General features: G+C 41.0%; 1 pseudogene across 1 annotated transcript; it reads right to left on the bottom strand.

The window, feature by feature from the left end:
- Window positions 1–2,466: 2,466 nt before the first annotated feature.
- On the bottom strand, window positions 2,467–19,167 carry LOC309662952 (TBC1 domain family member 17-like; annotated as a pseudogene). The gene is made up of 6 exons: window positions 19,057–19,167; window positions 18,462–18,521; window positions 17,585–17,649; window positions 3,638–4,522; window positions 2,751–3,566; window positions 2,467–2,667 (listed from the first exon to the last, which is right to left on the bottom strand). The product of its transcript is annotated as a TBC1 domain family member 17-like (transcript).
- Window positions 19,168–22,716: the final 3,549 nt, after the last annotated feature.

The following is a 22,716-nucleotide window of genomic DNA, read 5'->3' as shown; positions in this document are numbered from 1 at the left end:
AGTGTATGTGCTTGGATGCTTGTGGCTTTAGAACTGAGTTAGCAATTGTTTCTGAATAGATTCAGATTTTAGTTTCCATCTGAGTGACTCACATATTTTCTTGCTGTTAAAATAGAAGGGCCACTGTCCTAATATATTTATGTATGTCTGTGTTTGCTGATTAGTGAAGAGTTGGAATTGTGACTTGCATCACTGTACTTAATTTCCCTTTTAAAAAATTCCAGTCAAATATCTCACAAGCTGAGGTTGGGGACTTAATTAATTTGAGTGCTGGATTGGGCAACCTTTAGCTTATCTGGCATCCTTTTACCTTTTTCTAGTAATGGCACCTTGATTCTACTCTGGGGACCCTCCGTCCTCAGCTCCTTCAGTCCATGAGGATGGGGCTCAAGTGTAGCACCTTCCTCCACTCCAGATCGAATACATTATGTCCCTTTGGTATGTGGTTGGTTCAAAGGTGGGCATGTAACCTAGTTCAGGACAATGACACTCAATTCTGGGACACTTCTTAGAATTATGGTGAAGAGACAATTTCTCTGTGCAGTGACTGCTAGCTCTAGGCTGAGGTAAGCCTGAGCTACAAGGTCCCCATGAGGACAGGGTCTACCTAAGAATGATGCCAACCCAGGAGGTCTGCAGAGCCAACAGGTGGAGAGAAACTAAGGCCTAATACCCCTGGAGCCCCTGGTTCAGTTTTCTGTGGACTTTAGCATTTTGTGAGCCAATAATTTCCCTCCCTCTCCTTATTTTTAACTTTACCCATTTTGAGTTGAACAACTTCCTTTACTTACATCCAAATGAATCCTAACTGATTTAGGTTTTTAAATTGTTTTGATTTTTCTTTTCTTTGTTGTTTTTTTTTGGTTTTGATTTTTCTATTGCATTGTTTGTATGATTTTCCAGTGGCTTCACTGTTTCACTGCATAACCAAAGGTATTTTAAAACTATTTATAATGCAAAGTATTAATTAGATTTAAAAAAGAAACATAGGAGCTGAGAGATGAGCTTCCCTTTGTACATTCCACAAACATAAAAAGTTAGTGTCTCTTGTTTCTCTAGTTAGTTTGTTTAGCACATTTTTAGGTCAAACGTTGGCATCTGAGTTTCCTTCCTTCTTGGTCAAAACTAACAACTTCATGGAATTTTTTTAGGTTTTTAGTTCTTCAGATAATAGTATACAGAAGCTTATTACCGTGTAGCACATTAAATATTGCCCTGGGGGCTGAGAATAGAGCAAAAGCTACTGATAGCGCTGACTGAAGCCAGTTCCCTTTTGGGGGAATCATTCAGTTGAATCACGAATGATTTCTTAGCTTGCCCTTTATTGTGTCTTGTTCCAGACACCTAAAGCACAGTTTGGAAATTAATATTCTTTCTTATGAGATGAGATAGATTATATGTTAACTGTCTTATAAGAGTCAATAAGAATGTTTACTGTTTTAGAAATAAGGCATAAGGGTGGGTGGGGAAGACAGTATATTTTCCTCCAAACAGAGCTAAGGGAGGGCAAGTCATCCTCTGTTTAAACCTCATTCTGAAAAATATTTTTTTCAACAAGAGGAGCCACAAAACATGGTACTTCCCTGGCAGTCCAGTAAAGACTCTGTGCTTCTGCTGCAGGGGGCATGGGTTCTATCCCTGGTTGATGTGGCCAAAAAAAAAATCACGAAACATTTCTCCAATAGTCTCATGGAGATCACATGTGGAGGCAAGACTGGGAGTCACCTGAAGCACAGACATATGGGCAAGAACTGCACTATAGGACCATGCACATTGAAAAAGAAGTCTTTCCTGAGTTGAAACACTGTAAAACATACTGGAGGAAGCAAACATTCTTAGAAATACCATTGCTATAAACTCTATACTTAAACCATGTCCTATGCAAGGCAAAAGCAAAGAGTAAAAATTGCCTGGAATTAGAAATAAGGGAACTTATATGAGGAAATGACACAGGCATGACAAGGATAGTGTGGAGCCCACAGAGTAAGATGGACAGTGTAAGGAGAGACCTGGGCAGGAACTTTAGAGCACAGACATTTCTCTCAGCCCTGCTTGGCTAAGTCTTCACCAATTTTCTTTTTTTTTTGGGGGGGGGGGGTGGGCGTTAAACATGAGTTTTTCTTTCTCACAGAACAAGCTGGTGGGCAGGGTCCCAAGAGTGAGCAGCTCTGCAGGCCCTTCCGTCTCGGTTATGTCCGGGATATGTTCCCACACATCTACTAAGTGGCGGTCGCACGTTAACACCCCCATCCTTACTCCTCCAAAAGCCCCAAACTCAGGCAGGTAAGGGAGCCCTGTCTCCACGACCCCCACCACTCACCCCCTGCCTCCTCTTAAACCTTACTGACCGGATCAGGGTCACGTGGCCAGACGTCAACCCTGCTGAGGGGTCAGAAGGGACTAGGAGCCACCACGCCTCCCCATCCAGGCCCAAGCCAACATGATGGCTCAGCAGGCCCAGGAGGGTTAGGAGTTCGCACCTTCCTCCCCCGCCTCCGGCAGGATCTCCGGGCTGCCGTTCGGTCCGCCTCCGGGCCCGTGTCCTTGGGAGGCGGCGGAGCTGGTGGCGCACGGGTACGGGACAGCGGCAGCGGGGAGTCTGGAGCGAGAGCCTGTGGCGCTCTGAGGACGGCCCAGACCTAGGACCTCCTGCACGTGGTGGGGCAGCTCACCGAGGGCTGGGGGTCAGGGAGCGAAAAGTCAGAGGTCTGATGGGGCCTGGGGGCTATCATGAGGGGTGAGGGACTCACCGGGCAGGTTGTCGGCGGCGAGTAGGGCGCCTCGGCCAGTGTCGGCACGTCCTCCAAGCTCAGCTTCGTGGTCAGCTAGTCCGTGTGCTTGAGGATCTCGCTGGAGCCGAAGCCGGAAGGTATGAGGTGTCCCGCTCCACGTCCAGGATGGCGCAGGCCACCAGCAGGTGCAGACGGGCCAGGGCGCCCTGTCCACAGCGCCTCCCACGGCCGAAGGACTTCCGGGAAGGGGCATTCCCTCTTGACCCAGAGGAGCAGCCACCGGAAGCAGAAGCAGAGAGAGCCGGAGTCGGGGAGCGGGGGGGGGTGTCCGGAAAGTCTCAGAGCGGCGGGTCCAGCACCTTCAGGAGCAGCAGGAGTTGCCGCTTCATTATCTCCTCAGAGTTCCGGAGCACGAACTCCGTGACGCCCCAAAAACAGCGGAAGGCATCCACCTCGTCCTGAGAGCCGTAGCGGATCGGGAAAAGAAGGTCACTCCTGCCCTGGACGTAGCCGAGCTCGTCATGGTACAGGCAGTCGGGGAGGAGGATGTCGTTCAGCAGGCCCAGCCCTGGGTTCTCGCGACCCTCGAAGAATTTGTTGGTCCTATGAGAGCGGCTCTCGCTCTCGTCTCTGGCCATGAGGCTGCGGTATCCATGCGGCGGTGAGTTCCTCCGCCCCTGCCGGGGCCTCACGGATTTCCACGGCAGCTTCAGGTGGAAATCCTCGTCGGTTTTCTTGCGCACATGGGTCTTGCGCTCCCTGGCAGAGCCCTCCCAGCTGAGGTAGCGCAGGAGGAACCGCCAAGCCTGGCGCCCGTAGGCTGGGGCTCAGACGCTGGGGGCCCCGCCCCCACGCCGCCCGCCGGCCCTGCCCAGCCCTCCCCGAGGGGGTACTCGGCTCCTCACTCCTGAGAAGAGCCGGGGTCTCAGCTCAGGGACCTGCTGCAGGAGGCCCTCGGAGCACACGCCGTGGGCCCACTCCTCCCCTGTGACCGGAGGCGTCCGCTCCACAGCGGCCGCGGCCCCAGCTCCACACCGGACGTGACCTGCAACCCAGGTGGGGCGCGTATTCAGAGGCCGGAAGAGGCTCGCTGGAGGCCCCGTCCAGGTGTGGCTGCAGGTCTCCCCTGAAGAGGTTGGTCACGCGGGAGAAGCCGGTGAAGGTGGTGCAGTAGGAATCCTGGAGGAAGCGAGACACCACGTGGGAACTGTCCTGCTCAAAGAGCTGGAGGTGGTGGAAGGAGTTGGAGAGGGCTGGGGAGGCGTAGGGGGAGATGAGGTGGAGGTGGCTGTTCTGTGGGGAGCTGGCCGACAGCAGGTGGCAGCTGAAGACACAGAGCAGGGCGCTGGTGCCCCACGGTGGACTTGCAGGGCAGGCAGGGAGCCTGTGGCCTGCGTGACCAGGACCAGGCAGGCCCAGCTGAGGCCGGACTTTGAATGGCGGATGGCCTTGAGCTCCCCCAGACTTACTCACTACGAAGACCAGGGAGCCCCTGCGGGAGCTGGGCTCTGGACCTCTCGTGGCTCTGAGTGGCTGGGCTGCGGCTGACCTGTGCTCATGACTGCCCTCTGTGGGGTTCATAGCCGGGGTCAAAGGTCAGTTCCTCCTCAGAAGTGCAGGAGTCATCCCCACTGGTGTCCTTCTTGGAGAAGAGGATTTGAGTAGAATCTCCAGCCTCTCTACAGGAGCCCAGTGCAGGAGGACGTCATTTGTCCTTCTCCACAACACGGATGACGCGGTCCATGAGGGAGTCCGGGTCTTGCTGCTTCTTGGTGTGCAGGTACGTGCCTCTTTACCAATTTGTTAATGAGTGGAGTTGATGTGAAGGAAAAATATTTGTAGAATGACTAGGACTGGCCGTATACTATGTTAGGTAGTTCTGGGTCAGATGCACATTATGTTTTATTTTGTATGATTTTTGCTTAGGTTAAGTGTATAGAACACTGCCTATAGTTATTCCACAGGAAGGAATCTATCGTTGTAGTTAATCGTTTGTAGTTCCCATGAAATCTTTAGCCTGATGCATCTCTCCTAAGAGGTACAGTTAAGATCCTGATGCTCAGTGTGGGTAGACAAGAAAAGCACACTCCTGGTGGATGGGATGGTCTTGCTGAGGTGATTTCCATGTGGTTGTGCGTCTTGAGCAATCCTGCCAAACAGACTATTCCAGGAGGTAGTAGGCTTTGTATTTCCAAAGCCACAGATCTGGGCATGTACAAAGCCAACTCCATGGATGCTCTTTTAAATAGCTAAACTTATTGGTACAAGAAAGTCTCCCTAGTGGTACCTCTGCATCTCCTCTATTCATATGGCTCTTTTCTTCGTCAGTTTCCCCCCACTTTTTCTTATTGTGGTAAAATGTACAAAATGTAAAATTTACCATCTTAACCATTTTTAAGTGTTCAGTTCACTGATATTAAATACATTCATAATGTTGCGTAACCATCACCACCATCCATCTCCAAGGTTCTTTTCATCTAAAAATGGAACTCCATACCCACTAAACAATAACTCCCTATTCCTTCCCCCCTCCAGCCCCTGGGAGCTACCATTCTACTTCCTGTCTCTATGATTTTTTTTTTTTGGTCTGGCTCTCTTCTTGATAACACTGTAACTGGTCAGGGAGACTACTGCAGGGGGTGGGGGCGAGTCAGTCACAATATATGGAGCTGTAGGAAAAGCAACAAGGAAGAATGGGACCTGTACTCTGTCAAGCATCCAGTACAGTTAGTTGGATCACCTTGCACAAGTTCTTTAAGCACTCTGGCCTCAGTTTCCTCATTTGCAAAATGGGGACAATAACAGTACTTACCACATATGATTTTTATGAGGAAGAAGTGGATTAATACATGTAAAATACACAGAGCAGTACCTGGCACATCCTAAGCACGAAATAAATTTTAGTGATAGTGATCTCTCATTAGGATAATTGTTGCTGGTTAAATTAGCCAGTTCCAGCAGAAAATGAAGTTATAGCTGACACAGCCCCACCAGGCTGTGTGGGACTAGAGACTCAGCTGTGAGGATAGTTTGGTTGTTCCAATGGCCTCTATACTAGTTCATGTTTATGTCAGCTTTTTCATTTTGTGTAGACTTGCAATATTATTTTCTGTTGAAAGCACCCTATGGCAATGTGAAGGATACAAATAAATCAGCACTTCTCATGTGGAAGGGAACCCATGAGTTAATCACTGAGATTAACGGTCATGTTAGTGACGATATCATTGCGTAGAAAATTTTGGCTGTTACCAGAGAAAGTATCCAAGGAGCTGAGCTATTATTAAATTGCTATTATAGAAATGGATATTTTCTTTTTTTTAATATCTTTATTGGAATATAATTGCTTTACAATGTTGTGTTAGTTTCTGCTGTACAATAAAGTGAATCAGCTATATGTATACCTATATACTCATATACCCATCCTCTTGAACCTCCCTCCCACCCTCCCTATCCACCCCCTAGGTCATCATAAAGCATAGAGCTGATCTCCCTGTGCTATGCAGCAGCTTCCCACTAGCTATCTATTTTACATTTGGTAGTGTATATATGTCAGTGCTACTCTCTCACGTCGTCCCAGCTTCCCCATCCCACACTGTGTCCTCAAGTCCGTTCTCTACGTCTGCATCTTTATTCCTGCCCTGCCACTATGTTCATGAGTACGGGTTTTTTAGATTCCATATATATGCATTAGCATAAGGTATTTGTTTTTCTCTTTCTGACTTACTTCACTCAGTATGAGAGACTCTAGGTCCATCCACCTCATTGCAAATAACTCAATTTCGTTCCTTTTTATGGCTGAGTAATATTCCATTGTATATATGAGTCACATCATCTTTATCCATTCATCTGTTGATGAACATTTAGGTTGCTTCTATGTCTTGGTTATTGTAAATAGTGCTGCAGTGAACATTGTGATACATGTATCTTTTTGAATTATGGTTTTCTCAGGGTATATGCCCAGTGGTGGGATTGGTGGGTCATATGGTAGTTTTATTTTTAGTATTTTAAGGAACCTCCATACTGTTCTCCATAGTGGCTGTATCAATTTACATTCCCACCAACAGTGCAAGAGGGTTCCCTTTTCTCCACACCTTCTCCAGCATTTATTGTTTCTAGATTTTTTGATGATGCCCATTCTGACTGGTGTGAGGTGATACCTCATTGTAGTTTTGATTTGCATTTCTCTAATGATTCGTGATGTTGAGCATCTTTTCATGTGTTTGTTTGCCATCTGTGTGTCTTCTTGGGAGAATAGTCTATTTAGGTCTTCCACCTATTTTTGGATTGGGTTGTTTGTTTTTTTGATATTGACCTAAATGAGCTTCTTGTATATTTTGGAGATTAATCCTTTGTCAGTTGCTTCGTGTGCAAATATTTGCTCCCATTCTGAGGGTTGTCTTTTCATCTTGTTTATAGTTTCCTTTCCTGTGCAAAAGCTTTTAAGTTTCTTTAGGTCCAATTTGTTTATTTTTATTTTTATTTCCATTACTCTAGGAGGTGGGTCAAAAAGGATCTTGCTGTGATTTATGTCATAGAGTGTTCTGCCTATGTTTTCCTCTAAGAGTTTTATAGTGACTGGACTTACATTTAGGTCTTTAATCCATTTTGAGTTTATTTTTGTGTATGGTGTTAGGGAGTGTTCTAATTTCATTCTTTTACGTGTAGTTGTCCAGTTTTCCAAGCTCTACTTATTGAAGAGGCTGTCTTTTCTCCATTGTATATTCTTGCTTCCTTTGTCAAAGATAAGGTGACCATATGTGCATGGGTTTATCTCTGGGCTTTCTATCCTGTTCCATTGATCTATATTTCTGTTTTTGTGCCAGTACGATACTGCCTTGATTACTGTAGCTTTGTAGTATAGTCTGAAGTCAGGGACCCTGATTCCTCCAGCTCCGTTTTTCTTTCTCAAGATTGCTTTGGCTATTCGGGGTTTTTTGTGATTCCATACACATTGTAAAATTTCTTGTTCTACTTCTGTGAAAAATGCTATTGGTAATTTGATAGGGATTGCATTGAATGTGTAGATTGCTTTGGGTAGTACAGTGATTTTCACAATGTTGATTCTTACAATCCGAGAACATGGTATATCTCTCCGTTTGTATTGTCTTTGATTTCTTTCATCAGTGTTTTATAGTTTTCTGTGTGCAGGTCTTTTGCCTCCTTAGGTAGGCTTATTCCTAGATATTTTATTCTTTTCGTTGCAGTGGTAAATGGGAATGTTTCCTTAATTTCTCTTTCTGATTTTTCATTGTTAGTGTGTAGGAATGCAAGAGATTTCTGTGAATTAATTTTGTATCCTGCTACTTTACCAAATTCATTGATTAGCTCTAGTAGTTCCCTGGTGGCATCTTTAGGATTTTCTATGTATAGTATCATGTCATGTGCAAACAGTGACAGTTTTACTTCTTCTTTTCCAGTTTGGATTCCTTTTATTTCTTTTTCTTCTCTGATTGCCGTGGCTAAAACTTCCAAAACTGTGTTGAATAATAGTGGTGAGAGTGGGCACCCTTGTCTTATTACTGATCTTAGAGGAAATGCTTTCAGTTTTTCATCATTGAGAATGATGTTGGCTGTGGGTTTGTCATATATGGCTTTTATTATGATAAGGTAGGTTCCCTCTATGCCCACTTTATGGAGAGTTTTTACCATAAGTGGGCGTTGAATTTTGTCAGAAGCTTTTTCTGCATCTAATGAGATGATCATATGGTTTTTATCCTTCAATTTGGTTAATATCATGTATCACATTGATTGATTTGCATATATTGAAGAATCCTTGCATTCCTGGGATAAACCCCATTTGATCATGGTGTATGATCCTTTTAATGTGCTGTTGGATTCTGTTTGCTAGTAGTTTGTTGAGGATTTTTGCATCTTTGTTTATCTGTGATATTGGCCTTTAATTTTCTTTTTTTGTGACATCTTTGTCTGGTTTTGGTATCAGGGTGATGGTGGTCTTGTAGAATGAGTTTGGGAGTGTTCCTCCCTCTGCTATATTTTGGAAGAGTTTTAGAAGGATCTGTGTTAGCTCTTCTCTAAATGTTTGATAGAATTCACCTGTGAAGCCCTCTGGTCCTGGGCTTTTGTTTGTTGGAAGATTTTTAATCAGAGTTTCAATTTTAGTGCTTGTGATTGGTCTGTTTATATTTTCTGTTTCTTCCTGGTTCAGTCTTGGAAGGTTGTGCTTTTCTAAGAATTTGTCATGTCATCCAGGTTGTCCATTTTATAGGCATATAGTTGCTTGTAGTAGTCTTTCATGATCCTTTGTATTTCTGCAGTGTCAGTTGTTGCTTCTCCTTTTTCATTTCTAATTCTGTTGATCTGAGTCTTCTCCCTTTTTTTCCTGATGAGTCTGGCTAATGGTTTATCAGTTTTGTTTATCTTCTCAAAGAACCAGCTTTTTTATTGATCTTTGCTATTGTTTCCTTCATTTCTATTTCATTTATTTCTGCTCTGATCTTTATGATTTCTTTCCTTCTGCTAACTTTGTTTTTTTTTTATTCTTTCTCTAATTGCTTTAGGTGTAAGGTTAGGTTGTTTATTTGAGACTTTTCTTGTTTCTTGAGGTAGGTTTGTATTGCTATAAACTTCCCTCTTAGAACTGCTTTTGCTGCATTCCATAGGTTTTGGGTTGTTATATTTTCATTGTCATTTGTTTCTAGATATTTTTTATTTCCTCTTTGGTTTCTTCAGTAACATCTTGGTTGTTTAGTAGTGTATTGTTTAGCCTCCATGTGTTTGTATTTTTTACAGTGTTTTTCCTGTAATTTGATATCTAGTCTTATAACATTGTGGTTGGAAAAGACGCTTGATGAGATTTCAGTTTTCTTAAATTTACCAAGGCTTGATTTGTGACCCAAAATGTGATCTATCCTGGAGAATGTTCCATGTGTACTTGAGAATAAAGTGTATTCTGTTGTTTTTGAATGAAATGTTCTATAAATATCAATTAAGTCCATCTTGTTTAATGTGTCATTTAAAGCTTGTGTTTTCTTATTTGTTTTCATTTTGGGTGATCTGTCCATTGGTGAAAGTGGGGTGTTAAAGTCCTCTACTATTATTGTGTTATTGTCGATTTCCCCTTTTATGGCTGTTAGCATTTGCATTATGTATTGAGGTACTCCTATGTTGGGTGCCTAGATATTTACAATTGTTATATCTTCTTCTTGGATTGATCCCTTGATCATTATGTAGTGTCCTTCCTTGCCTCTTGTAATAGTCTTTATTTTAAAGTTTATTTTGTCTGATATGAGAATTGCTACTCCAGCTTTAGTTTGATTTCCATTTGCATGGAACATCTTTTCCATCCCCTCACTGTCAGCCTGTATGTGTCCCTAGGTCTGAAGTGGGTGTCTTGTAGACAGCATGTATATGGGTCTTGTTTTTGTATCCATTCAGCCAGTCTGTGTCTTTTGGTTGGAGCATTTAATTCATTTACATTTCAGGTAATTATTGATATGTATAATCCTATTACCATTTTCTTAATTGTTTTGGGTTTGTTTTTGTACGTCTTTTCCTTCTATTGTGTTTCCTGCCTAGAGAAGTTTCTTTAGCATTTGTTGTAAAGCTGGTTTGGTGGTACTGAATTCTCTTAGCTTTTACTTGTCTGTAAAGCTTTTGATTTCTCCGTTGAATCTGAATGAGATCCTTGCTGGGTAGAGTAATCTTGGCTGTAGGTTTTTCCCTTTCATCACTTTAAATATATATTGCCACTCCCTTCTGGCCTGTAGAGTTTCTGTTGAAAGATGAGCTGTTAAACTTATGGGGATTACCTTGTATGTTATTTGTTGCTTTTCCCTTGCTGCTTTTAATACTTTTTCTTTGTGTTTAATTTTTGTTGGTTTGATTAATATGTGTCTTGGCATGTTTCTCCTTGGGTTTGTCCTGTTTGGGAATCTCTGCACTTCCTGGACTTCATTGACTATTTCCTTTCCCAATTTAGGGAAGTCTTCGACTATAATCTCTTCAAATATTTTTTTAGACCCTTTCTTTTTTTTTTTTAAAGGAATTCCTTTATTTTTATTATTTATTTATTTATTTATTTTTGGCTGTGTTGGGTCTTCGTTTGTGCGTGAGGGCTTTCTCTAGTTGCGGCAAGCGGGGGCCACTCTCATCGCGGTGCGCGGGCCTCTCACTATCGCGGCCTCTCTTGTTGCGGAGCACAAGCTCCAGATGCGCAGGCTCAGTAGTTGTGGCTCACGGGCCCAGTTGCTCCGTGGCATGTGGGATCTTCCCAGACCAGGGCTTGAACCCGTGTCCCCTGCATTAGCAGGCAGATTCTCAACCACTGCGCCACCAGGGAAGCCCTAGACCCTTTCTTTTTTTCTTCTTCTTCTGGGACATCTATGATTCGAGTGTTGGTGTGCTTAATGTTGTCCCAGGGGTCTCTGAGACTGTCCTCCATTCTTTTTTTTTTTTTTTATAAATTTATGATTAACTTTATTTTTGGCTGCGTTGGGTCTTCATTGCTGCACACAGGCTTTCTCTAGTTGTGACGAGTGGGGGCTACTCTTCATTGTGCTGCTTGGACTTCTCATTGCGGTGGCTTCTCTTGTTTCAGAGCACGGGCTGTAGGCGAGTGGGCTTCAGTAGTTGCAGTGTGTGGCCTCAGTAGTTGTGGCTTGCGGGCTGTAAAGCTTAGGCTCAGTACTTGTGGTGCATGGGCTTAGTTGCTCCGTGGCATGTGGGATCCTCCCAGACCAGGGATCGAACCTGTGTCCCCTGCATTGGCGGGTGGATTCTTAACCACTGCACCACGAGGGAAGTCCCTGTCCTCCATTCTTTTCATTCTTTTTTCTTTATTCTGCTTTGTGGCAGCTATTTCCACCATTGTATCTTCTAGCTCACTTATCCATTCTTGTGCCTCAGTTATTCTGCTACTGATTCCTTCTAGAGTATTTTTAATTATAGTTATTGTGTTGTTCATTACTGTTTGTTTGCTCTTTAGTTCTTCTAGGCCCTTGTTAAATATTTCTTTTATTTTCGCTATTTCTGAGATTTTGGATTATCTGTACTATCATTACTCTGAATTCTTTCTCAGGCAGTTTGCCTTTTTCCTCTTCATTTATTTGGTCTTGTGGGTTTTTATCTTGCTCCTTTGCCTGAAAGATATTTCTCTGTGTTCTCATTTTATCTCATTTACAGTATTGAGGTCTCCTTTCCCTAGGCTGCAGTGTTGTAGTTCCTCTTGTTTCTGTTCTCTGCCCCTGGTGGTGAGGTTGGTCCAGTGGCTTGCGTAGGGTTCCTGATGGGAGGGACTGGTGCCCACATTCTAGTGGGTGGAGCTGAGTCTTTTCCCTCTGATGAGCATGGCAGTGTCAGTTGGTGTGTTTTGGGGTGTCTGTGAGCTTAGTATGACTTTAGGTAGTCTGTGTGCTGATGGGTGGATTTATGTTTCTTTCTTGTTTGTTGTGTGGTGTGAGGCGTCCAATGCTGGGAGCTGCTGGCAGTTGGGTGGAGCCAGGTCTCAGATTCAGATAGAGGCCTCCGTGAGAACTCTCAGTGATTACTCTTACCTGGGGCCGGGAATTCTCTTGTGGTCCAGCATCCTGGACTCGGTGCTCCCACCCCAGAGCCTGAGGCCTGACTTCCAGTCAAGGAACAAAGACCCCGCAAGCTGTTCATCCTGGCAATAAAGAGGATTTTAAAAAAAAAGACTAACAAACCTCCAGGAAAAGGGTAAAAAGTAAAATCAAACAAACAAAAACAGAAACAAGGAAACACACATGCAAAAGAAACAGAAACAGAACCAAATGAAACAAAAAGCAAGAGAACAGCCAGACAAATAGTAGAACTCAAAAACAAAATCAAACAATTAGGATCCAAACTAACAAAAACACAAAACCTAAAAACTTAACCAAAGCAATGTGCCAACTGAAGAATAAAGCAAGGAAACAACAAACCAATAAAAATGATTTAAAAATAATAAAATAAAAAGGGAAAAAACACCGGACAACAGAAAAGCAAAGTAGAAATGGAAATATAAAAAAATAAAATATATATTAAAGAAAAAGAAGAAGAAAAACAAATAAGGGAAAAGAGCACAGAACAACAGAAAAGCAAAGTAAAAATAGAAATATATGAAAAAAATAAAAATTGGGCTTCCCTGGTGGTGCAGTGGTTAAGAATCTGCCTGCCAGTGCAGGGGACACGGGTTTGAGCCCTGGTCCGGGAAGATCTCACATCCTGCGGAGCAGCTAAGCCCATGTGCCACAACTACTGAGCCTGTTCTCCGCGAGCCACAGCTACTGAAGCCCAAGTGCCTAGAGCCCGTGCTCTGCAACAAGAGAAGCCACTGCAGTAAGAAGCTCTTGCACCTCATTGAAGAGTAGCCCCCTACTCTCTGCAACTAGAGAAAGCCCATGCACAGCAATGAAGACCGAACACAGCCAAAAATAAATAAATAAAATAAATAAGTTTTTTAAAAGTTTTAAAAAATAAAAATAAAAAATGTTATAAAACATGAAAATCCCAAAAGACTAAAAAGAAAAAAATACTAAAACAACAAACAAACAAAAAACCAAATTGCTAGAACCAATAACAGAATGAATCAAAACATAATATGATTAATAGTAATAATTACGTTTCCCTGGGGTCTCAGCTGTAAGTGTCCTTGCACATACCATGAGCCACAGCCCACCTCTGCCTCCCCAGGAGGCCCTCCTCTGCCTCTGGGCTGGTCTCTGGACCTGCTGTGGGCCCTGTGGGGACCTCTGAGACTCTGATGTGGCCCATTTCCTGCGTGTGCTGCCCCCAAAGTCCACAGCTGCCTGAGCTAGACCATTTTCATTTGTGGGAACACTCATTGTCTACTCAGATAATCCATAGAGGCAGGGTCTACCTAGGTGATCGTGGGGATTTAATCTGCAGCTTGGACAGCTGATGGAAAGAGTTTCGATCTTTTTCCTTAGTCCCCCTGTCCCTGGGGTTCAGCTTTGGTTTTATCCCCGCCTCTGCATGTGGTCCACCCACAGGAGTCTGGTCCTGAGGCTGCCTTGGAGCTCTTGAGTCTGCCCCTAGTGAGGACAGGGTGCAGAGGTGGTATGACTGCTTGGATCGTGGGAGCCCCAGTGGTGCCAAATGTGCAGGGAAGCTGGCGGCCACAGGTACAAGAGATATGGCCCTAGTGAGGGCCTTTTCTCGATATTTTCTTTATATAACACCATCTCTTACTGCTTACAACTTGGGCTTTAAATGGCTTAAGAGATGGTATTGTTTGAGATTAAAAGGCCAAACTGAGCATGTGCTTACACATGCTCCACTAATGCTTTGCAGACACTGACTGGAGATTTTTTAAATTCCACTCCTACCTAGATGCTGTTGTTTCCATGACACTAGTTCTGGGAATGGCACTGAGCACATTCAGCCAGTGCAAGTGATGGATTAGATAGTAATTGATGTGTGTTACGAAACTCACATCTGGGCCTTCCACCAACTGAGAGTCAGTTTGATTTGATCTGGCAAGAGGAGTTTCAAAGCATTTGGTTTTTAAATTATAGTAATTTATAGAAAAGTGCCTCTTCAGATGACTATCAGCTGGTAGCAGGTTGAATTCCAAGAAAAAGGGCTCCTTCATTGTCCTAATTTTTCCAAATGGCACACCCACTAGGGTACTCCTTTTCAATATGGCCTCCTGGGACTATCCCTTCCATTTGTTGCATGTGCTGCCTACAGATTGAACCAGTGATGCTAAGATTGTAGTTCACTGTGCTGTAAATTTATTTTGGATTATTAGATAAAACTTGGGTTATGTAAACTGTGGGAGTAAAGTACTTCAATATAAAGTTAGAATTTAAAAAATATTCATAAATTTATGTAAGCAGTATTTTTTTTTTCAATTCAAAGTAGATAGTGTTTGCTCTACAAAAATTCTCATGCCTTAAATTCTGTTTTCTGGTTCCTACATTCCCTTCCCTTGTTTCTGTCTTGTTATCTCTGTAGTGAACAAGATACAAACATTGAATACCTTCCTCCTCTCTTGACTCCTTTCCTAGCAAAACTTACAGATACTAATATCAGTCTTTCATTCTTGATTTTGGATTTCACCTTAGTATGCTTAAGTTTTTGTCTATATTTTACCTTTTCCAGGCATTTTCCCTTTAGGCTTTTTATTTCTTTTTGGGAAATGAAAGATTCTTCTCCTCCGTTAAAGGAATTTCAAGCATCATTAAGCAGCAAGGGAGTCTTTCTGGAAGGGGTAAGACAGTCTTCCAGTATCATTCTAGGCCTTGTTGTAAGATAGGTGCTGAAGGTAAACCTGATTTAATCACACTGGAGGGCTCTGAAAGAGAATCATCAGGAATCACCTTCCACTCAGCTATGGTTACTGGAAGCCTGTACCAGGTGAGGAATGACATGTTTTGGTGTCTTCCCTAAATATAAATTTCCTATATAGGTCCCCATGGTAGTGCTTCTCAACCTTTAATGTGCATATGAATCTCCTGGCATCTTATTAGACTATTAATCCTGATTCTATAGATTTTGGGTGGCAACTAAGATTCTCCATTTCTAACAACCTCCCATGTGATGCTAATGTGGTTGGTCCCTAGACTCGAGTAGCAAGGGTCTAGAGGGTCTTTCAAATCTTTCTTGTCTCTTTTTGACTTTTTTCTCCTTTTCCTGTGGTAAAGTTTATATAGATATACATTATGGCACATTTAATGTTATTTTTACTAGTAGTTGTGACATTCCATATGATAATCCCTTTAAATTAATCAAATATCATTATTCAGTCAAAAAATATTTATTAAGCACCCACAATGTGCTAGGTATTTTTCTGCATACTGGGAATATAGAAGTGAACAAGACAATATCCCTACCCTCTTGGAGCTTTTATTCTACTGGGTGAAGCAGATAATTACCAAACAATAAATAAATATACAAAATAATGCCAGATGGCAATAAGTGCTATGCAAAAAAATAGGTTAGGGTGAGGGAATAGAGAGTGATGGGGTAAGGGTGGTGGAGATGTAAGTCTATGATAGAGTTGTCCTGAATGTCCTCTCTTCTCCTCTTCAAATCACAGAAAAATTTAAATTATCAAGTTAATTATTAAGCAGGCTGGCATTCAGTTCAAACACTAGAAACCCATAGAAAGATTTATTGAATGAAAACAGAAAGTTGTACTTTCTCAATTCTACCAAATTTGAGTGGGCAGGTATAGTGTACATTGAATTAAATGGTCTACCTGTGTGTATAAACTCTTCCAGGTTATTAGGGCACCACTTATACTACCCATTGACATTTCTAAGTAGCCTAGAACATTAAAGACTTCTGAAAAGAATCAGTGAAACGTTTCAAAAAAGACTTAACATCAAGAACTTATTTAGGATACAATCACATAAATATGGTTAACTGATTTTTGATAAAGCAGCAAAGATAATACAATGGAGCCAAGATACTCTATTCAACAAATGGTGCTATAACAACTGGATATCCACATGTAAATAAAGGAATCTAGACACGGACCTTACACCCTTCACAAAAATTTACCCAAAATGGATTGTATACCTAGATATAAAATGCAAAACTATGAAACTCCTAGAAGATAACATAGGAGAAAACCTAGATGACCTTGCATATGGGGATGACTTTTTAGATATAACACCAAAGGCATGATCCATGAAATAAATAATTGATAAACTGGACTTCATTAAAATGAAAAACTTCTGCTCTGCAAACTTCTGCTCTGTCAAAAGAATGAGAAGACAATCCACAGACTAGGAGAAAATACTGCAAAAGACACATCTGCTAAAGGACTGTTATCCAAAGTAGAAAAAAAAAAAACAACTCTTAAAACTCAACAAGAAGAAAACAAACAACTCGACTGAAAAATGGGTGAAGGACCTTAACAGACACCTCACCAAAGAAGATATACAGATAGCAAATAAGCATATGAGTAATGCTTCACCTCATATGTCATCAGGGAAATACAAATTAAAACAATGAGATACCACTACATACTTATTTGGAGTGGCCAAAATCCAGAACACTGATAACACCAGATGCTGTTGAGGATGTGGAATAACAGGAACTCTCATTCATTGCTGTTGGGAATGCAAAATGGTACAGCCCCTTTGGAGAACTGTTTGGTGGTTTTTTACAAAACTAAACATTACTCTTACCAGACAGTCCAGGAATCACATGCCTTGATATTTACCCAAAGGAGTTGAAAACATGTCCACACAGAAATCTATACATGGACTTTTATAGCAGCTTTATTCATAATTGCCAAAAAGTGGAAGCAACCAAGATGTCCTTTAGTAGGTGAGCAGATAAATAAACTGTGGTACATACAGACAATGAAATATTATTCAGCACTAAAAAGAAATGAGCTATCAAGCCATGAAAAGACATGGAGGAATCTTAAGTGCATATTACTAAGTGAAAGAAGCCAATCTGAGAAGGCTATACATATTTTATAATTCCAACAATGTGACATCTGCAAAAGGCAAAACTATGGAGACAGTAAAAGGATCAGTGGTTGTGAGAGGTTGGGGTTGGGGAAGGGCATGAATAAGCAGAGCACAGAGGTTTTTTAGGGCACTGAAGATACTCTGTATGATACTATAATGATGGATAAGTGTCATTATGCACTTCCCAAACCTATAGAATGTATAGCACCAAGAGTGAACCCTATGGTAAACATGGACTTTGGGTGATTATGATGTGTCAAAATAGATTCATCAACTGCAACAAATGTACCACATTGGTGGGAGATGATAATGGGGGAAGCTATACAGGTATAGGGCAAGGGGTATATGGGAAATCTCTGTAACTTCTCAATTTTGCTGTGAACCTAAAACTGCTCTAAAAAATATTTTTTAAAAAAGAACCTATTTATTCACTTTTCTTACTTTACTGCATGATCAGAGGCTCTGACATTGCCTTCAGTATTCATAATAAGGCAAATCACCTTATTCTGTAGAGGTGAAAAAGGTGGAAACTTAATAGCCAAACCTCTGGTTGTGGTCAGTACAAGAGCTGGGACCCTGAATGTTGGTCTCTAATTTGGGAGCTTCCTGGCCTCTTCACTCTGCACTGTAGCAGCTGGCAAAGAGTGCTTCAATAGGTAAAATTCAATAGAGTTTTAAACATAATGTTCTTAAGACCTTTCAGGGAAAAGATCAAACAAGTATGCTAATTCAGACCCCTTTTTTCTCCATGGGTATACAGAGCTATGTGATCAAATAGTGTAGAGTCCTATCATGTCTGTATCATAGTATCTGTACTTGGTTAGTGCAGAACTCAGGAAATAACAATAACAATAAATGGGCATCTTTCAAATAAATTAATATGTTTTTAAAAAAAGAATTGAAGATGGTGTGGTGTGGCCAGTATGGTCAAAAACTAAGTGTAACTTCAGAGAAAAGCTGCTGGTGCTACGTGATGCATTTTTGAAAATGAGAAAAAGAATGAACTTCCCAGCAAGTTTTCCATTGCAAGGAGAATGCAAAATTTGTGTTGTTACTCTAAAAATTAGTAAATCAAGAATGTTTGTTTACGTTTAAAACATAGAATTGTTGATTCCAGCATTCAATAAGTGCTTTTGGTGGCTGGTGAGTTGCTGAAACACTAGCAGCCCCATTTTGAAGGTTTTTTTAAGCCCTTGGTCTGTCCACTTACACTTGCAAACAAGATAGGTAAGAAGCAAGCAGAAATCACCTGGGCAATATGTCTTCTTAACTTAAGGTTGGTTTTTATTTGTTTTGTAATTCGAACCTCTGATTTTACCTCTATTTGATCCTTCAGCAGGGGTACTTGAATTGGTTTCTGTTTGCCCTTGTTTGAAGACTGTGTACATACAACAAAGAAAATTAATGTAGCAAGAGCATTTCCTGTTGCTTAAGGTTTTTTGTTAGTTTGTTTTTTTAGAGCAGTGAATCTCTATTGTTACAATCACTGATCATTTTGGAACCATCATGTGAATTATACCAATGGTAATTCCTTTAGAAAGATAAAATTTTGAGGGTTTTGCCAATTGAAGTATTCAGTGTAAAAACAGATTTCTCCAAATGCAGCAAATTGTTGGTTCATTTACTAACCATGTTTGTTTCATGTATTTGCATTTGCCAGACAAACACTGAGAATATATATTTTAATTTTATTGCAGAACTACCATTTCAAGGCATACCGTGAAATTATAATTTATGTTCCTGAGATTTTTGTAGTTTTAGAATGATCATTTCAATTTAGCCCTGGGTACCTTATACCATTATGCTAGGAACACTTCCAGTTTAAACATATATAATTTATTTTTAACAGATTTTGCTTGGAGTACACAAATGAAATGTAACAGTCATTACAGAGATTGTCTTAGTTCATTTACTAAACGTGAATCCATGTCCTCCCTTTCCCTTATGTTGTGCATGACTTTCCGCTGGGCTTCTGTTCGCTGCTTTGATGCAAATTGCAGGTTGAAGAAGGAGGCTCCCAACATGAGGTCCTTTTCAGGGGACAGTTCTGGCAAGTGATGTGTGTGTGTGTGTTATTCAGATATTCTGTATATTTTAGATAGTTCCTTCTGAAAAATCAGATTTCTAAATTGATTCTTCCTCCATTCTCAACCCCTTTACATGTGGAATTCTTCTTTGCTTCAAAATCCCCAAACAAACAGCCTTGATCTTGAGACCTTTTCTCTTTGGAAGATGATGGTTTCATTTTTTGAAGTTATTTTACCTTTATTCAGAAAAAGTTATTCAAAACTCAACTTTAGAGTCCTCATTCTCTCATCAAGCAGAACAGATCAAACAAACTAAGGCAGAGATTCTGCATATACAGCTCCATGAATTTCCAGCAGGAATTACCCAGTGGTGAGCATATAAATTTAAACAGTGTGAAAACATTGTGTGATAGGCTCTGTATGGGACTTATGCTCAGCAAGTTTTGGCCTCTGGATATTTATATTGAGTTTGTGTTACCTTTGCATATGAAATCTTTGTGGTTTATTATATATTGTCAAGCTCAGTACACATGGTTACAAAATAGTTCCTTTATTCTGTACTTGGGAGAATGTTTGAGGAAGGTTTCACTGTGTAAAGCTGTTTATTGCTTGGACAGATTTTATGCCATTTGAAACTGGAATTATGTAGAGCAATTATCAAGAGTGTAACAGATTTTGGATTCAGCAAATAGGCGGGGCTCAGAAATTAGGTTTTCATCAGTAGTGAATAAATCTCTCTAAAGGATTAAGGTAGGAGAGCAAGCTTTTGCAGATTTGTATTCACTGTGTACTGAGCTTTCATAAGATGCCATAAGGAGTTTTAGAACTTCCCTGGCAGAAGCTAAAAAATAAAGATGGGATTCTGTGAGCGTTATGGGTTGTTAGGTGACTTTGCTTCAGGCTATCAAATAAAAATGACACATGTCATTAGCCTTATGGAGAGAGGGTTTTGAATATCTTGCTTCAAAATTATGTCCTCTTTTGATTTATTCTGTGGTCCCTTTTATTTGTCTCATATTTCTGAAAAGAGGCCTGTGATGGGGGTGCCCAAGGGATCATCCCTTTTGTAATCGGACATGTTGAATTCTGTATGATCCATACATTTTTCTTTGATATTGGACACTTTCCAAGCCCTGAATTAATTGTGCTGTTTAAAACAAAACAAAACAAAAAACCCAAACAAAAGTCTTCTTAAGAGAGCAAAAAACCTCAAATATAGCCGTGTGTCTTTACAAAGCAGAAGCCTAAGGATCGTATTTGAAAAACTAAAAATATTTAGCCCCAGATGAGATCCCCTGGGCTCTTCATGGATGATGTTTTGATTGTCCTTCCAGTTTTTGTTTGTGCCCATATCCTCTATTATCTCTGATATTCAGTCTTCAGAGGAGAAGGATGACTATTATCTTCATGGGGGGAGGCACGTGGGTAATAAGAAGGTGGAAGTGACTTCAGTGGGTAAAGATCCGCCAAGCAGTGGCCTGCAGGCTCTCATTACATAGAGGTTGGAGAGAGAAGCACAATAAAAGATCAAATTCAGCAGAGATAAATGGCACACATCATCTTAGCTGATCGATAACCAGCTTCTGAGAGTAACCACTGTCAGCTGAGCTGTATCAGTCTCTCCTGGAGACTTACCAAGGAGTGAAGATCACATCCCTTTCAGGCTTGGAGGCCTTTAAAGCAGGCAGACCTATAGGGATAAAGGCTTGTTGCAGTGATTTCTCTTTTTGATGACATTTTGAAGATCCGCTTTACTGAAGAAAACAGAATATTTTCACCAATGTAAGCAGTGTGAATTTTAAAAAAACAAAATAAATGATGCCATTATTGCCACGTTTTTTACAGCCACCCTGCTCAACCCTGATGTTTTAAAAGGAGTTTATGTAAAGGGGAATATTATTCTTGATACAATACTGAACTTGCAGGTTGCTAAAGCGAATACTTTCGAACAGTCTGAGCATGTTCTGACTAGAACAAAGTCTTAGCGATGGCTTCCAGTCAAGCATAGCTACATATTTCATTTAGACATTTCTAGAATGAAAACAAGAGGGAACTTCTAAGAGGCCTTAAGCCCTATCTCCCCACCCGCTTCTTCAAGTATAAATTTAGATAAGTGTAATGTACAGAAAACAAGCATCCAAATAGACTTATTTGATTATATAGCTTTTCTGTCTAGGAATTATGGAAACAGGATGCTTTATTTGATCTTGGGATATAATATTACTGAAAGTTTTTGCTAAGGTTAATAAAAAGGAAATTCAATAGATACATTAAAATGTCTGAAACGGGCACGTGAGTTAGAACACTGAGCTCATTGCACTTAAAGATTGAAAGTCAGAATTCTGACGCCACTCAGTAGTGAGTATGTGTGTGTGATTGTGCATGTGAGTGTGTGTGTGAAGTGAGAGGTTGCTCTAGGGAAAGAAATTTCTTTGGCTCAATATTTTACAGCATGTTGCTTCAGAGAAACACATTTTAATTGGCATTTAAACTCTCTGTCAATACAAATTGGTATAAGAATGACAATTTTCTTTTCTGGAGACCATTTATTATCGTTCTTATCAATATTTAACCATTCGGAAGCAAGGGGAGGCCTATTAGGTTATCTCAAGAATTGTTTGAAATTCTGTGATAATTTGAATCAAAATTCAATCTCAGAAAACTTGGGAAACCTGTCTGACTAGAAAACTTTTCTTCTTTTCTCCTCCCTCCCCCCTTCCCTTCTTAAAGTTCTTCTGATTTGTGAGCCCAGGGCAAGTTTAATTATAATTAGTTAATGTTAGTTAATTAGGTAATGTTCATATAGTGCTTTGAAGATGGAAAGTGTTTTAGAAATGCTAAGTGCTATCATTATTAATATCAGCAAAGGGGGAAAATTAAGCATGACAAACACTTTTAGAAAATGCAGAATCTGAACGTGAAGTGCTTGGTGCCATGTGACTCTCTCATTCCACCATCTCATCTCCTCCTAATGGAACGTGAAGCAGCCTTTTGTCTCCATTGTTTGGGTGTCCAGAGCTCCCTTCCTCCTTCCCTGTCATATGCTGACACTGCTCAAACAGGCAAGCAGTCAATCTTAGGCTAAACACTCCTCCAAATATATGTCCTCAATCACGTGTACTCACATGCAGGTATGTTCACACACACATAGCCCAGCCTTCAATGTAAGGTCATGCTCATGTTTATTTCTGAACTCAGAGACATTCCATAGGCTCCCACTCTCCATATTTTCTTTAATCTTTCTTGTTCTGTATTTCAGAAGAAAATAGTAGAAAATTAAGAAGAACAAAAAGAACCACTGGTCTTTGGATTATCTAATTTATTTAAGGGACTAAGCCTGCCTAATAAAAAGTAGCATCTCTTACTTGCAAACACAAGGAATTCTCTTAGTTATAAGATGCAAACCTGGGAGGCACATGGCTTCTAAGCTTTAGAAATGCATGGCTGTCCCATGCAATTTGGCAGAACAGAAGGCATTCATAGACCATGTTATCTCTGGACGGAGCTTTACACAACTTTTTATTAGCTATGCTGAGGAAAGTAGGT

This window comes from Balaenoptera physalus, assembly GCF_965194825.1.
Source record: "Balaenoptera physalus genome assembly, chromosome: 6".
NCBI classification, from domain to species: domain Eukaryota; kingdom Metazoa; phylum Chordata; class Mammalia; order Artiodactyla; family Balaenopteridae; genus Balaenoptera; species Balaenoptera physalus.
Note: the sequence above shows the minus strand (reverse complement) of the source record. Positions and strands in the feature narration are given on the sequence as shown.